Source organism: Ruditapes philippinarum, unplaced genomic scaffold (assembly GCF_026571515.1).
Source record: "Ruditapes philippinarum isolate M1 unplaced genomic scaffold, ASM2657151v2 ctg2135_1_1_1_1, whole genome shotgun sequence".
NCBI lineage: Eukaryota > Metazoa > Mollusca > Bivalvia > Venerida > Veneridae > Ruditapes > Ruditapes philippinarum.
The window spans coordinates 119,795-134,054 of record NW_026860228.1 but is presented as its reverse complement, the minus strand read 5'-3'; the positions used below and the strand labels follow the sequence as shown (position 1 = coordinate 134,054).

Below are 14,260 nucleotides of genomic sequence, written 5' to 3'. Positions count from 1 at the left end.
TGCATGCAAGTTGGTGAAGGGAATGGTTTAATATACTCTTCACACTTACATGAGAGCATAACTGAAGATCAATGTCAAAGGCCAATAACTTGGACATAGATTTTGCCACAATTATGACCCTTTTTGAACTTAGAAAATTCTACATTTACCAGGCTCTTGTTTTACTATCAATCACTGAGAATTGTTGAGCATTGTCACTTTGGCCTCCAGCTGCCTCTTAAAATTGTCGGAACCCGTGTGTGAACTACATGAAGTGTATAATGTAACGAGCATGAGTCTGTTACCAAGAATGCCTCTTAATGACAACCCTAGTCATACATGGCTTGGTCAGTATCCATGGTAAGAATGGTTAGGCTTAACAATGTAGGTTGATATAGTGTACCAGCTTGACTGTGACTATAAGAGGACATAATTATGGCCTCATTTCCTTCCTAAAATGTTTCTCTTGCTTAGTAACTCAACAGCATATATTTGCCTCATATGGTTGGACTCTTTTCAGTGAGATCAGTGTAAGGAAGTTTTCTGTATTTCAGTGATTGTTACTTTAATTCCTGTCTTGTCACAATCTACATATTTATATCAGACAATGAGTAGATTTAGTGTCGGTGAGATACAAAAATTTAAATAATGTTGCTTAGCGTTGGACATGAGAATATTGTAAGAGAACAATAAACATTGTACAGAACTCTGACTGGCATGGTTCAGTCACATAGAAGGCAAAACAAATATTGATTTTCACAGAATTTCAAGACTCGAAATATTTGTTGCGTGCGAAATAGATTTTTGTTAAAAATGATTGGCATGTAAAAATGTATTTGTCTTTGCCGTCACATTTTCTTAAAAGTGAATTTACTTTTTTTATAGTAAATATGTGCATTCTGTTGCTTACATTCAGGTTTTTTATTCTTTATAATTTCTTTGTTTGACATTCCGATTGTTCTGAAATTTACTTAGTGAATTTGATTTGATGGCAGAGAAAAGAAAGGAAACTAGGTCCTATGTCTGAAGTTTTCTTAAAATGTTTTTTTTTAAGGTTAAATTTTTTTATCTAAGACAATGTTGGTGTTATAATGCAGTGTATTGTATAATATATGTGATTAAAAAGAATGACAGGCAACAACTATTGCAATTTTAAGGTTTAAATTGGGAAACTTTAACTTTCCTATTAAAACATTTCCTTTTTTGATAGAACAGTATTGAATAATGATGATACATAAATGTATAGTACACATTTATAACTGGCGTTTCCATGAAATACCTGAAAGTAAGGTTGAAAAGGGGATAATCTTCACACTGAATTATTCGGGGAGTAGGGGTGGGTGTTTGCATTAAATTTGGAATTTTTCAGCAGTTTATGAATTTTTATTGTGAAAAGCATTTTTTTAGCTGCAGTTTTGTGCAGTAGTTTATATTACTATCATTATGTGCAAGAAAGGTACAAAAACCAAACTGACAGACATTATCGGTTGTTGCCTGTAGCTAGTTTTTGGAAATAATTGTAATTTGCTAATTTGCATCGGCCAGGCCATGCATACTGGTGACCTCAAAATAGTAAAAAAAAAATGGTAAAAACTAAAAAAACCTATCTCTTACTTGTAATTAAGTTTTCTGTTTGCTATTATCAGTATAAAATTTCATGTTAAAGTTGTAAGGACACTACTTAAAATTGTTTAAATTTGAAGGTCCCTGTGATACCTATATCCCATTTTGAACAGCCTTGCGTCTGTTACTACTACTATTTCTGTACTTTAACAGATTGGTCTGTTAACTATAGTTCATAAGACATAATACTTAAAAGTAAAATGAAAGAACTTTAATACTCATCAACCATAAAATATTTCGGGGAATTTTATCTGTCAGTATCTTTTTTTTTTGTTACTGATCCAATTAAAATTTCCTTTAAGATGGGGATAATAATTATACCCCCGCACAACAAAGTTGTAAGGGGGGTATACTGGAATCAGCTTGTCCGTCCGGCCGTCCGTCTTTTTCTTTCTTGTCGCCAAAACTTAAATCCTTTGACCTTATCTTCATTTGCAGATTATCATATAGATGTACCCTTTTATTGATCCTAGGTCAAAGTCAAGGTCACCAGAAAATAAAAATGCTTTTAAAGCTTTTCCGCCACAATAACTTAAGATTTCCTGTTGACCTACTCGTCATATTTGTGTGGAGGTTAGTCTTTAGATTAGTAAGATGACCCCTATGATTTGGTCACCAGGTCAAAGGTCAAGGTCACAGGGCCTTCGACTTCAAAAGCTTGGTCCGCCCAATAACTTAAGATTCCTATTGGACCCACATTTCATATTTGGCATCAGAATAAGTCCATGATTAGTAGTGACCCCTATTGATTTAGTTCACCAGGTCAAAGGTCGAAGGTCACAGGGCCTATCTTCAAAAAAGCTTGTCTGCCCAAGTAACTTAAGATTCTTTGACCACAGTATTTCTATATTTGCTATGGATGTTTCTAGTATGAAAAGTAGATGACCTATTGGATTTTGACGGTCACTGGGTCAATAGGTCGAGGTCACAGGCCTTGACTGCAAAAAGCTTGCTCTGCAATAACTTAAGATTCCTTTGACCCCCAGTTCTTATATTTGCATGGAGGCTAGTCATGATAAGTAGATGACCTATTGATTTTCGAGGTCACCAAATCATAAGTCAAGTCACAGGGGCTTAACTTCAAATAAGGCTTGTCCGCCCCAATAACTTGAGATTCCTTCTGACCCATAGTCTTCATATTTGGTTGGTTCAGGTTAGTCATGTATAGAGTAGATGACCCTATTGATTTTTGAGGTCACCAGTAAATGGTCAGGTCACAGGACTTTGACCTTTCAAAAGTCGTTTTTCTGCCAATAACTTCTAGATTCTTGATTTGACCCACAGTCTTCATATTTTGGCATATGGATGTTGATGATAATTAGTAGATCTTCACCCCTTTTGATTTTAGGTCACTGGATCAAAGGTCAAGGTTCATAGGACTTTAGACTTCATAATGTTTGCTCCATTACCCTATAATAATTCAATCTTGACCCACAGTCTTCTATTTGGCACTGGATGTTGACATGACTATAAGTGACCCTATTGATTTTGAAGTCACTGGGTCAACGTCAAGTCAAGGACTTGACAAAAATAGCTTTCTTTTTCTCTTGCTAGAGAATGTCCTTGTCCGCAATGTATTGATTTTACATTTTTCAACATTTAATGAGATGTAGAATACTAACGTTTATATTCAATGCATCGCTTATAACCTCAGATGGCAGGGGAGGTTCTTGAAGCTCTCTAAATGCCACTGTTGAACTGACAACAGTGTATTGCGGTATCAGCCATGATATGGCCAGTTTAGTTTTAATTATAGTGTTTATAACATGATGAATTTATTCAAGATCTAACCTCTTATTTTGATTTGACCAGCATTACTATAGAATTATATCACCTTTAATTGAATTAGACTAAGTGTGATTTTGAATTTACAACTTCTGCTATGAAAATTACAGAGGCTACAATAAGGTTGACTAATTTTGCAGTTCAGATGATTTCTATTTCTGCTTTAGGATTGACAACAATATATTCCATGATTTACTACATTTGGTATAATCCTTATTTGAATTTATTTTGATTTTTAAAAGTCACTAATGATGACATAGAAGTTATAATACTTGTTACAGTAGTGAGGCTTCAGAATGATAGAGCTTATTGTAAGTCATCATGAGGAATACATATCAGTATTATTGCCTTAAAGTGACGAATATTCATACCAGGAAATATAGGTCATTCAACTACATATAATTCTGTGTGACCACTTATGGACATAATATGATTCCTCATCAAACTGTACTCCTAAAATTTCCTCATTATAGTAATATCAATAGTGTGAATAATACAGTGTTGGAACATTACGCAGTTTGTTTATAAAGAACCCTCAGTATTTGCCAAGAATTGCATATTGATTACATTTGATAGGGACAATTTAGAAAATAGGCAAGGACCAGGGAATCTTTCTATTACAATAAGACTGTCTTCAGGTTAGTAATGTTGGCATGGAAGAAGTTGTTCAGAAAAGATTCTTCTTCTAAGTATTATTGTACAGATATATTATGTTTGGAAGAAAATACATTCTTTGCCAGAGCCTCGTATAGTAAGTAAATAATTCTTGTAAATGCAGACTGAATGGTAAAGTTGCTGCCCTTTCTGGAACTGTAAAAGTTACTGCCCTCATTGAAACCATAAAAGTAGCTTCCATCTTTGAAACTATAAAAGTTAAAGGCTGTCCTTGAAACTATAAAAGTAACTTCCATCTTTGAAATTATAAAAATTTGAAACTATAAAAGTAATTTCCATCTTTGAAACTATTAAAGTAACTTACATCTTTGAAACTATAACAGTTACTTCCATCTTTGAAACTTTAAAAGTAACTTTCATCTTTGAAACTTTAAAAATAACTTCCATCTTTGAAACTAAAAAAGTTACTTTCATTATTGAAACTATACAAGTAACTTCCATCCTTGAAACTATTAAAGTTACTTACATCTTTGAAACTATAAAAGTAACTTCCATCTCTGAAACTATAAAAGTAACTTCCATCTTTGAAACTATAAAAGTAACTTCATCTTTGAAAGTATAAAAGTAACTTCCATCTTTGAAACTATAAAAGTTACTACTATTTCTGATTCTATAAAAGTTACACTTCCGTTTCTAAATATAATTATAGCTCTGAAATTATAAAATGTAACTATGTTTCTAAACTGTAAAAGTTAATCCCCCCTGAAACAAATGATTCATGTCCACTTAGGAACTGATTAAATTACTACTTTCTCTTAAACTATAAAGTTTACTGCCCTCTCTGAAATGTATATATAACAATTAATGGCACTCATTAACACTATAAAGGTTATTTTCTTCTCTAAACTGTAGAAGTTGACCGAACCTATAAAAGTTACCTCTCTCTCTGTAACTACAGAAGTTCAATTAATACTATGCACTGTAAATTATCAATGTCTTTGAGAACTAGCTGGGTGGGAACTACTTATTCTCTGGCGAACGAACAGTGTTCCTCTTCTGCAAAGGTCTTTCAAGTAGAGATGACTGTCATAGAACTGGAGAAACTAAGACACTGACGGCTGCAGTTCTTCTGATGCATAATTCCAGAGACTGGACTGCATTCTAATTTTACTTTGAAAGTGTTGGATGAGAGTAATCAAATTTATATTGGCTGAGTATCAAACAAATACTTCCTGTTAAATTTTAGAAGATTCCACCGCAAGACTAATCAAAAGGCTTCTCTTTTTCCTTTGTCTGGAGCAGGCTCTTTCTAAAGGATGAGAGCTCCCAAAAAATCCTCAAACCATACATTTCCCCTTAGAATTCATTTACTCAAGGTTTTTCCGTGTCCTTTGTTTTCCCTTAACCATTTCTTATTTTAATAGATAGTTATAAGGCCTTCGATAAAGGCTCAACATTATTAGGAAATAAGAGAGACTGTTTGTGTTCAAATTTACGAATTCCTAGTCTAAAAGCAGGTCGTGAAATGTCCTGTTTATCACAGTATATCATAATTTGATAGAAATCGATGGCCTTTCCAAAATGAAAAAATATTGACGTCTCTTACACCATTCTGATACATTGTAATATCAAGATAGGAATTTGGGATTTCATTAATGCGTTTCTTTTAGATGTTATACAAGTTATGAGTGTTGTTATTGAAAAAACTTTTAATGTTAAAAGATATTTTTTCCCCAGCAGATATTATTAAAAAAAATTTTTCATTAATTAGAAATTGCACCCAGTATTGTGAGTATATAACATTTCATCAATCTCAATTGTAAGCATTTATTTTATAATTGATTATATATATAAAATTTATAGTCGCATTTTCAGAATATCTAATTTTTCTTCAATTTGTTTTCAAAATTTTCAACTTTGTTTCTGTCTTATTAAGCGAACTTCTTACCAGCTTTAAATTAATTGAGTTTAAACATAACAGCCAAGTGTTAGTACAAACAGAAAATTTTCGTACATTTTGTTCTCAAAAATTGACAGATTAAAATAATACTGTTGCATGCAAAGCTGTGTCGAGGAAGTGCGGGTGTGAGCAGCGTTTTTTACCGGGGGGGGCGAGTACATTAATTTGCGTGTTGTAACAAGCAGAGCCATTAAGGTGTGCTTGGATAAGAAGAATTTTTTGTGTTGTTGTGGTATGTTGGAGGACAGGAAGGTTTTGCATTGTCGAGGAATAGAATTGTCATGTTTGAGGTAGTAAGAGGTCTTGTTTCGTTGTTCGTGAGAATAGAGGATAGTATCGGGATTAAGTAGAGGTCTCATTTTATGATGACATGTGTTATAACCCTTCTAGTATAGTATACAGGAATTAATCTCTGAAATCTGATGTTTGTCCTAAGGTTTTTTTAATGACTTTAAAACATTTAATTTTGGTATATAAATATTGAATGGACATCTCAGAATGACGCTAGTTTTAACTCGATATTGTCATTTTTAACATGTAATATTGAAGTCATATTTAATAATAAATGTATTATGATATTTATTAAGAATTCCAACACGACCACGCATATTTCCACTATTAACATTCAGAGATACCGAAGTTATGTTATTAATCCATAAAATCACTGTTACGTTTCATATATTATGATTAACTAATCCAATCATACACGTAGAACCCTAAAATGTGAACGCAAGTACATAAAGTACGGCACAAAATCAGGACACAATTATAGCTTAATATATATGTACGGCATTAAAAAATCTTTGTTTTCGCGCGCGATTTTGTTCGGTATAGAACGAACAATTGATATAATCAAAATCGGTGATTTTATGCTTTTGATACCATCACGTTTGTCGCTTGGTGATGCGCATAATTATATCACTCGTGATATAATTCCTCGCATCCGAACTCCAAACAGTGATGTTATTGAGCAATAAAATCATAGTTTGGGATATACAAAATCTCTCCTTGTACCAGTATAATATCACTAATACACCTGTTACAATGTATCAAATTGTAAATCCTAACATGCTTATTATTATGCCCCCACAGAGTGGGAGCATATAGCGTTGCACTTGTCCGTCCGAGTGTCCGGCCGTCCGTACGTCTGTTCGTACGTCCCGAAATCTTGTGAACGCAACTCTTAAACCGGATGGCAGATTTTGCTTAAACTTCCAGGGATGAACAACCTAAATGTGTAGATGGTAGTAAAGGAAGGAATTTTTGCTGCGACAAAATTTAACAGAATTATGGCCCTTTGTTGATTTTTTCACTATATACTATGTAGAAATTTTGTGAACGCAACTCCTATTAAACTGGATGGTGGATTTTGCTTAAACTTCCAGGGATGAACAACCTTAATGTGTAGATGGTTGTAAAGAAAGGAATTTTTGCCGCGACCAAAATTTAACCAGAATTATGCCCTTTTGATTTTGCCTTGTATACTATGTAGAAATTTGTGCAATGCAACTCCTCTTTACAACTGGATGGCAGATTTGCTTAGAACTTCCAGGGATGAACAACCTTAATGTGTAGATGGTAGTAAAGTTGAATCGAATGTTTGTTGCTGCGAACAAAATTTTACATAATTATGGGCCCTTTTTATGACCTTTGACTTTTAGTTTCTATAACTCTTTCACATATGTAGTCCAAAAAAATATTGACCTAGAAGTCAGGTGAAGATTGAGGCCAGAAGCAGAGGTGAGCGTGGTGGTGGGGCGGGGAGTCGCGTGTCCGGTGGATGGGACAGCATTATGTATTGGTCCAGTATGGAAAGCGAGAGGTTTATCGTGGTACGGGATATATGCATGATATATGCACAGCATGAAAAAGGGATGCTTTACGTCACACGTCGGCATTAAACCAAACCAAATGACGTCAGGGAAATTACTTTACGCACAAATAACGTAGTTCAACATATTTGTATCAGTTCTCTTTTTATAAGCATGTTTGATGGAAATAAAAATTTTGTTGTATTTATAGTTCAAATGCTTTGTAATTAATCACTCAGGCCTCTTAAAGGCTTTCTTGATCATATTCCTGTGCAATTGAAAGTGTCTATGTAATGGCAAGCTGTTATTTTTAGCTGATAAATATAATGTAATGGCAACCTTTTAATATTATGTAAATGAATAAGTTGCAGTGAAATTGTTATTGTACGCAGAAATATCTTTGCCTGTTGATTATTTTGTGAGTATGTCGTATAGGATGAATGATGTGCCAAGAGCGATAGATCGTATGCTTGTGGCGTGGCGAGGGAAATATTAAAGTATTAGCTGTCGATTTTTATTCATTTAGTGTCAGTATGTTGGAATTGTGAGTGGGGAGGGTGTGAGAATTTGAATGGGCCGTAACGGACTACGTGTTGTGGCATGAGCGTGATAGAGAGACAAGCATTGAGATAAGCAAATCGGTGATATGGGGTGCCAGTATGATTGCGAGTGGATTTAGTGTAGAATGTGAAGATGAGTTATTGGTTAGTCAGCGTTGAGTACTGTTGGCGTGTGATGTGCGGAGTAGGGAATGCTGGTAAGGAAGGTTAAGTCCGACTGAGTGAGGGGGTGGGGGTGGGGCAAATCAATGTGTCTGTTTTGCAGGGTGTGGTGCCGACAGGGGTTATGCGGAGGACAAGTGAAATGTGGTCCGTTGAGACTGTTACATGGTGGGTTGAAAGTGGACGACAATAAATATCATACATACAAGTAAAAATATGTTTCTAATAAAACAGACACTAGTGTGTCAAAATCAGATTTTGCCAGCCCTGAGATCGAGGCCAACATTTTTTAAATTTATAGAAAACATTTGAAAATGTTTTATATTATGAAAATTTATCATAAAATTATACTAGCGCATGCAGCTTTTGCACAGCTGCTGGAATTCCTTTCAGCCTGTAAGAATTAATTGTCTCATTAAAAGTAATTCTTGCAGTATAACATAGATAATCATGTAAGAACTGATAATTTTTTTTTGATTTTATTTTTATTTTTTTACTATGTTTTATTATTATTTGTAATTTTCTGTACTGGAAATAACTTCATTATAATGATCTGAAACAAGGAGATACATGTATATTAATTAATAGTATTGTTGATTAAAAACAACACAGTATGGTTGTGTTTTAATTATGTAGCTTATATTTCTCTGATCATTTTATATATGAAGATGAAACAAAACAATTATTTCCTGGTTTTAAATACAGAAGCTATATGTAGATTTATATGCATAAGGATCTGTTCTATATCATACTTTGCTATACAGTTGCTAAGGATCAACAGTTAGATTTATGGCTTTGTTTTTTGTTGTTTTTTTTCTCACTCTCTAGGCTAAGATCCTTACAAGATTAATTTGTTTAAGCTGCTGTCTCACTTACTCCTGGCAGAGACCAGGATCATCCCGGGGCTCTGCCGGCATCCTCCGGGGCTCTGCCGGCATTCACCGGGGCTCTGCCAGCATTCACTGGGGCTCTACCGTAGCTCTACCTGCTATATCATACCCCGGATCATCCCCTGTTTGTGCTGGCAGAGCTACAGTGTAACCCGGTCATTCCCGGCAGAGCTAAGGATAAAGCTGGCAAAGCTATACTTCCCAGATCATCCCAGATCATCCCGGACCACCCCGGGGTCGAATGCCGGATGATCCTGGATCATCCAGGACGTTGCCAGCAGAGTTACCGATGTACCCTGGTTGTTCCCGGTCGTACCCGGATCACCCCGGACGTCTGCCGGGGCTCTGCCAGGATGTAAGTGAGACTGTAGCTTTATGGCTAAAAAAATTCCCTTAAGTTGGTTATCTGTGGTTATTGATAAAGTCCGTTTCAACATTGAGCAGTAGTTTCATAAAATAATTCATCTATTGAAATAAATGTAAGTGGCACTGTGCCGAAATCAGTTATTACGTTTGTATGTGCCTCTTTAAATTTGAAAAAACAAAAAAGTTAATAAAATTTAATTTGAAGTGGCAGCATGGCAGAGTGGTTAACATGTCAGACTAGTAATCTACGGATTATTATCCGTGTGCATGGGTTCAAAACACATAAGGGGCGAGCTGCTAATACCCAATTTGTTCAAACGCCATCAGGGACAAGCTGTAACAGTTGTTTCCTTAAGTAAGAATCTTTTCACTCATTGTTCAGTACTGATTGGTTCCAGGAACGAATTCTAATACTGTCGTCATGAGCTAGGACGATCAGCTCATATCACAGTCAACTAAATAAATTTTTATATAAACCAATTTATTGCATGTCTCTTTAAATTACCTAAATTAACACATTTTGGGTCAGTCTGGTAATATTTAATAATTAATAAATTTAATATTATTAAAAGCTGATTTATTTCTTCTATATTTTCAGTATGAAAACAGACTTGGATGATGAAGATTTATAAATCCATAGAGCATGATTAACTTGGACGAGGAAGATAACTAGAGTCAGGAAAGAGGAAGAAGTTATACAGTTGCAGTTTCTTTTACCATCATCAACTTAACAGTGTAACATAAATTATTATATAAAACATGAGTTCTACCTAACATGTAGAGCAATATATTTCAATGAGAAAAAAGTCAATGAGAAAAAAGGTTGACAGTAGATGTATATAAATATATATACATGTGTTGTATTGAGGAATTATAGAGAAGTGACTGTCAGCTGTTGATGATTGTTTGTGCTGTATAAATATTGACTTTAGTTGCACAGACGCTTGGGGTTTGGAGCTCAAAACGCCTTTAACAGTGTTTAAAATCCAAATAAAATGCATATTTGTCAATCCCAGGACATGTACTGATCATATATATCGAAAAATCTTAATATATGCCGTTTTGAAAAAAAATCATATTTCAACATCTATAATAATACACTATAGATGTTGAAATATGATTTTTTTTCAAAACGGCATATATTAAGATTTTTTGATATATATGATCAGTACATGTCCTGGGATTGACAAATATGCATTTTATTTGGATTTTAAAGGCGTTTTGAGCTCCAAACCCCAAGCGTCTGTGTTTAGTTGTGGAGGACAGAGTACAAGAACATTTACATATATCATCTAACAATCACAATGATGTAAACAAAAGACTTACAACAACAAATGGAATATTTTGTCTCCAAGAAATGATTTTTCTTTCTTTAAGGTAAGATGAATTGTTTTCTTCTTCTTCTATAAACATTCTCTTTTAATTGGGTATTAGCTGCGTATTTTAGCTCACCTGTCACAAAGTGACATTAAGAGCGTAAGTGATTGCTTTTGTCCTAATAAAGGCCTTGGGGTCAAGATTGGCCCCGCCCCATGGGGTCATTGATTTTCCCTATATAAATATAGTAAAAACAAAAAAAAAAACCTTTAAAGAATCCAAAGAGCTAGAGCTTAGATATTTAGCTTGAAACATCTTCTAATAGGTATGTACCAAGTTTGTTCAAATAAAAGCCCTGAGGTCAAAATTGGCCCTTCCATTTGGGTAAGTCAAGTCAATGGTCAGTTGCACACAATCATAATAAAATAAGTACTGGAGAATGAGAAAAATAAAAGACAAAAATACTTTTCTTAGAATTGTAATATGGTTACTTAAGTAACTCCTGCCATATATGGGATTTTACTTAATACATTCCTTGCCATCCCCCGCACCCCCCCTCAAACTCCACAACTAAACCACAAGTTATATCTCAGTAAAGTTATAGATTTTTTAACGCCTAGGGACTAGGATTTGGGCAATGATATTAAACAATAGATCTTCCGTATAATAATAAATCTATCATTATTCAACTTGCTAAACAAGCTCCGGGTGATTGAAGCGTGGAAGAAGTGCAAGTAATCGCTTCGATGTTATATCGAAAATTTCTCCCTGGAACTCATATTATATGTGGTTATAAGGTTTCGTCAGTGGAAGGAGCGGGACCGGGATTATGTCTGTTAATGAGTGTACAACGAAAACATGTAGCAATATTTTCAGTAGAGAGTATTCAGTATTGTCGTGTAGGTATTGAGAAGAAGAGTATGGATCTGTACGCGAAGGAAGAGTGAGGCAGAACGATGGTGTAATAGTGCCAGAGACAACACAAGTAGAGGGAATAGACGAGAGTCATAGCTTCGAGTGAAGTGAGAGAATAATGAGATGAAGGAACAGGATGGGGAATGATGTGGGGGGGGTGTCCGGTTACAATGTGGGGCATCATCGGGATATGTAAAGACCCGAGCAGTTGCGTACACGGTATTGCGGCGTATGGAGCCGGTTCAGTGGGCAAGTAGGTTACTGGATAGCAAATTTAAGAGTTCGAATGGATGTGCTTAGCTGGCTGGTTAGGCATCTCATGAGAACTTAAACGGAAAATGCTTGCGTAGAGATAGAAGAGAGGTCTATTGGTACACGTTGGAGTGTGGGGTGGACGGGATGAATCAGTAGTGGCAGAGTGTGAACAGTTCGATGAAAGTCAAGAGCGGAACGTAGCAATCTGTACGAGTAGTAGACGTTCAGGGGTGCAATGGGCTGGTCTACATCGGTGGGAGGAGAGATAAGGGTAGTTGAGATGGGGGGTGGGGATAACTGTAAATTGTTGTTTGATTATGTAGAATGATAGGACGAGAGAGACGGCGGAGTGGTTGCGCAAGGTTCCGGGAGTAACCTATTGTTAATGTACCATGTATTACATAATCTTCAATATCTATAATGATTGAACTTTGTATAACTATGGACTAGGTTAATGATAATTGCTGTAGGACTTTTGACTCACCTAACAATGTCGAAAAGCTTCGAACCAAATCTGTATAATTAGAATTCCACTGCCTGAAGTGTCTTGCTGTAACAGGGATAGTTAAGCGGTAACATCGAAATGCAGGGACCTTTTTGAAACTATGTTGTTTTAAGAACAGGTTTAACAAGAATTTTATTTTCTGTTAGATATAGACCATTATTCAATGTTATTTTTATCCATCAACTTACATAGTATAACATAAGGCAAATTTCCAATTTACAGAAATTTCATGAAAATATATCATCAGAACTAGACAAGTCTTATCACAGTAATTACATTAAATTAATCATTACAGATTATTAACGCATGAAAACACAGTTCCATGAATATTATTTCTGGAGATTGTTCTGTTCTGTATTGATTGGGAGAATAATATTAGTATGATGGCTTTTTTTATTGAAGAGGAAAAAAAAGTATGGCTGAGTTTGAAATGTAAAAAATACAGGTAGGGTAATAAAGGAAGCGCTCTATAACAGAATGTTGTACTTAAACTTTTAACAATATAAATATAATGAATATACTTGTGTTCTTAAGGAGTTTTGTATTAGTTTTAATAAAATTAATATTTTTGTTCATGGTTGCAGGAAACCAGAATGAAAGACTGTTTGGATTTCTGTTAGCGTCAAGATAAGGAACATTGTGTTTTGAAGCAGAATTGGAGTTCACTGACTTTTTTCTTACCAGGTAATATATAAATATAGTAATTAATTACCATTATTGTCCTTTAAATTGTGAAAGAGGAAGATCAATATTGACATAATTGGTGAAAAAGCTTCAGATATTTCAACATGTTTCACTAACTAGTTTCATCAACTTGTAATCATTTTGGAATAATAAACTTTGATGGTAAGAAGTGGTACTTCTTAATAAAGGTTTGGAATTTTGTTGTCATGATGTTTCTGCAGCTGTAAACAATTTTTTTTTTTATGAAAGCAGCATTTTTTCAGTTGTAAAGTTGGCATTTAGGAAATGTAAAGGGTATTTCTTTAAATTGGGAAGGAATGTTATATCGGCTGGTGAAATATTTCTTAATGTTCACTTGGCTTATTATCTGGAAAAAAAGTGATCCCTCTCAATGGTAAGCATTAAAAACAGAAAAATTACATGAAAATTGCAGACACTGTTTGATTGAATCTGTACATGAGGGATAATAATCCCTCACACCCCTAGCACCTGCTTGAGCGGTACTCAGTTCACAACACTAAAAGTGCTGGACTCAATGATCCCGAAGGACCAGTAAAAAAATTAAGTTTTGTTTATACCGGTATTTTTATTTATTTTGCAACTTCATATCACAACAACTACAGAAGGTATTTTCTTAAATTTTTGGATATAAATCACAAATAACTAGCAGTTTTAAAATCAGCGTTATTTGTATTGTTTTATCAATTGCAAGATCAATTATACTCCCAATTCAGGACAGATAACTCTTGGTTTTCATTCGATATTCCATGGTTATTTACTTAGTTCATATAAATTCTATTGTAAGCAGTGTTTATGGATGTATTGTAATTTTG

General features: G+C 34.6%; 1 protein-coding gene across 2 annotated transcripts in view; it reads left to right on the top strand.

The window, feature by feature from the left end:
• The first annotated feature begins 10,999 nt into the window (after positions 1-10,999).
• Positions 11,000-14,260, top strand: part of LOC132759289 (G-protein-signaling modulator 2-like) — a 36,316-nt gene continuing 33,055 nt past the window's right edge. Inside the window, exons 1-2 of one of the 2 annotated variants that reach the window (XM_060751035.1) lie at positions 11,000-11,128; positions 13,328-13,427. The gene's annotated coding sequence lies outside the window, so the exon portion shown is untranslated. The remainder of the gene's footprint in view (positions 11,129-13,327; positions 13,428-14,260) is intronic. The other variant, XM_060751036.1, reaches the window with a different exon arrangement.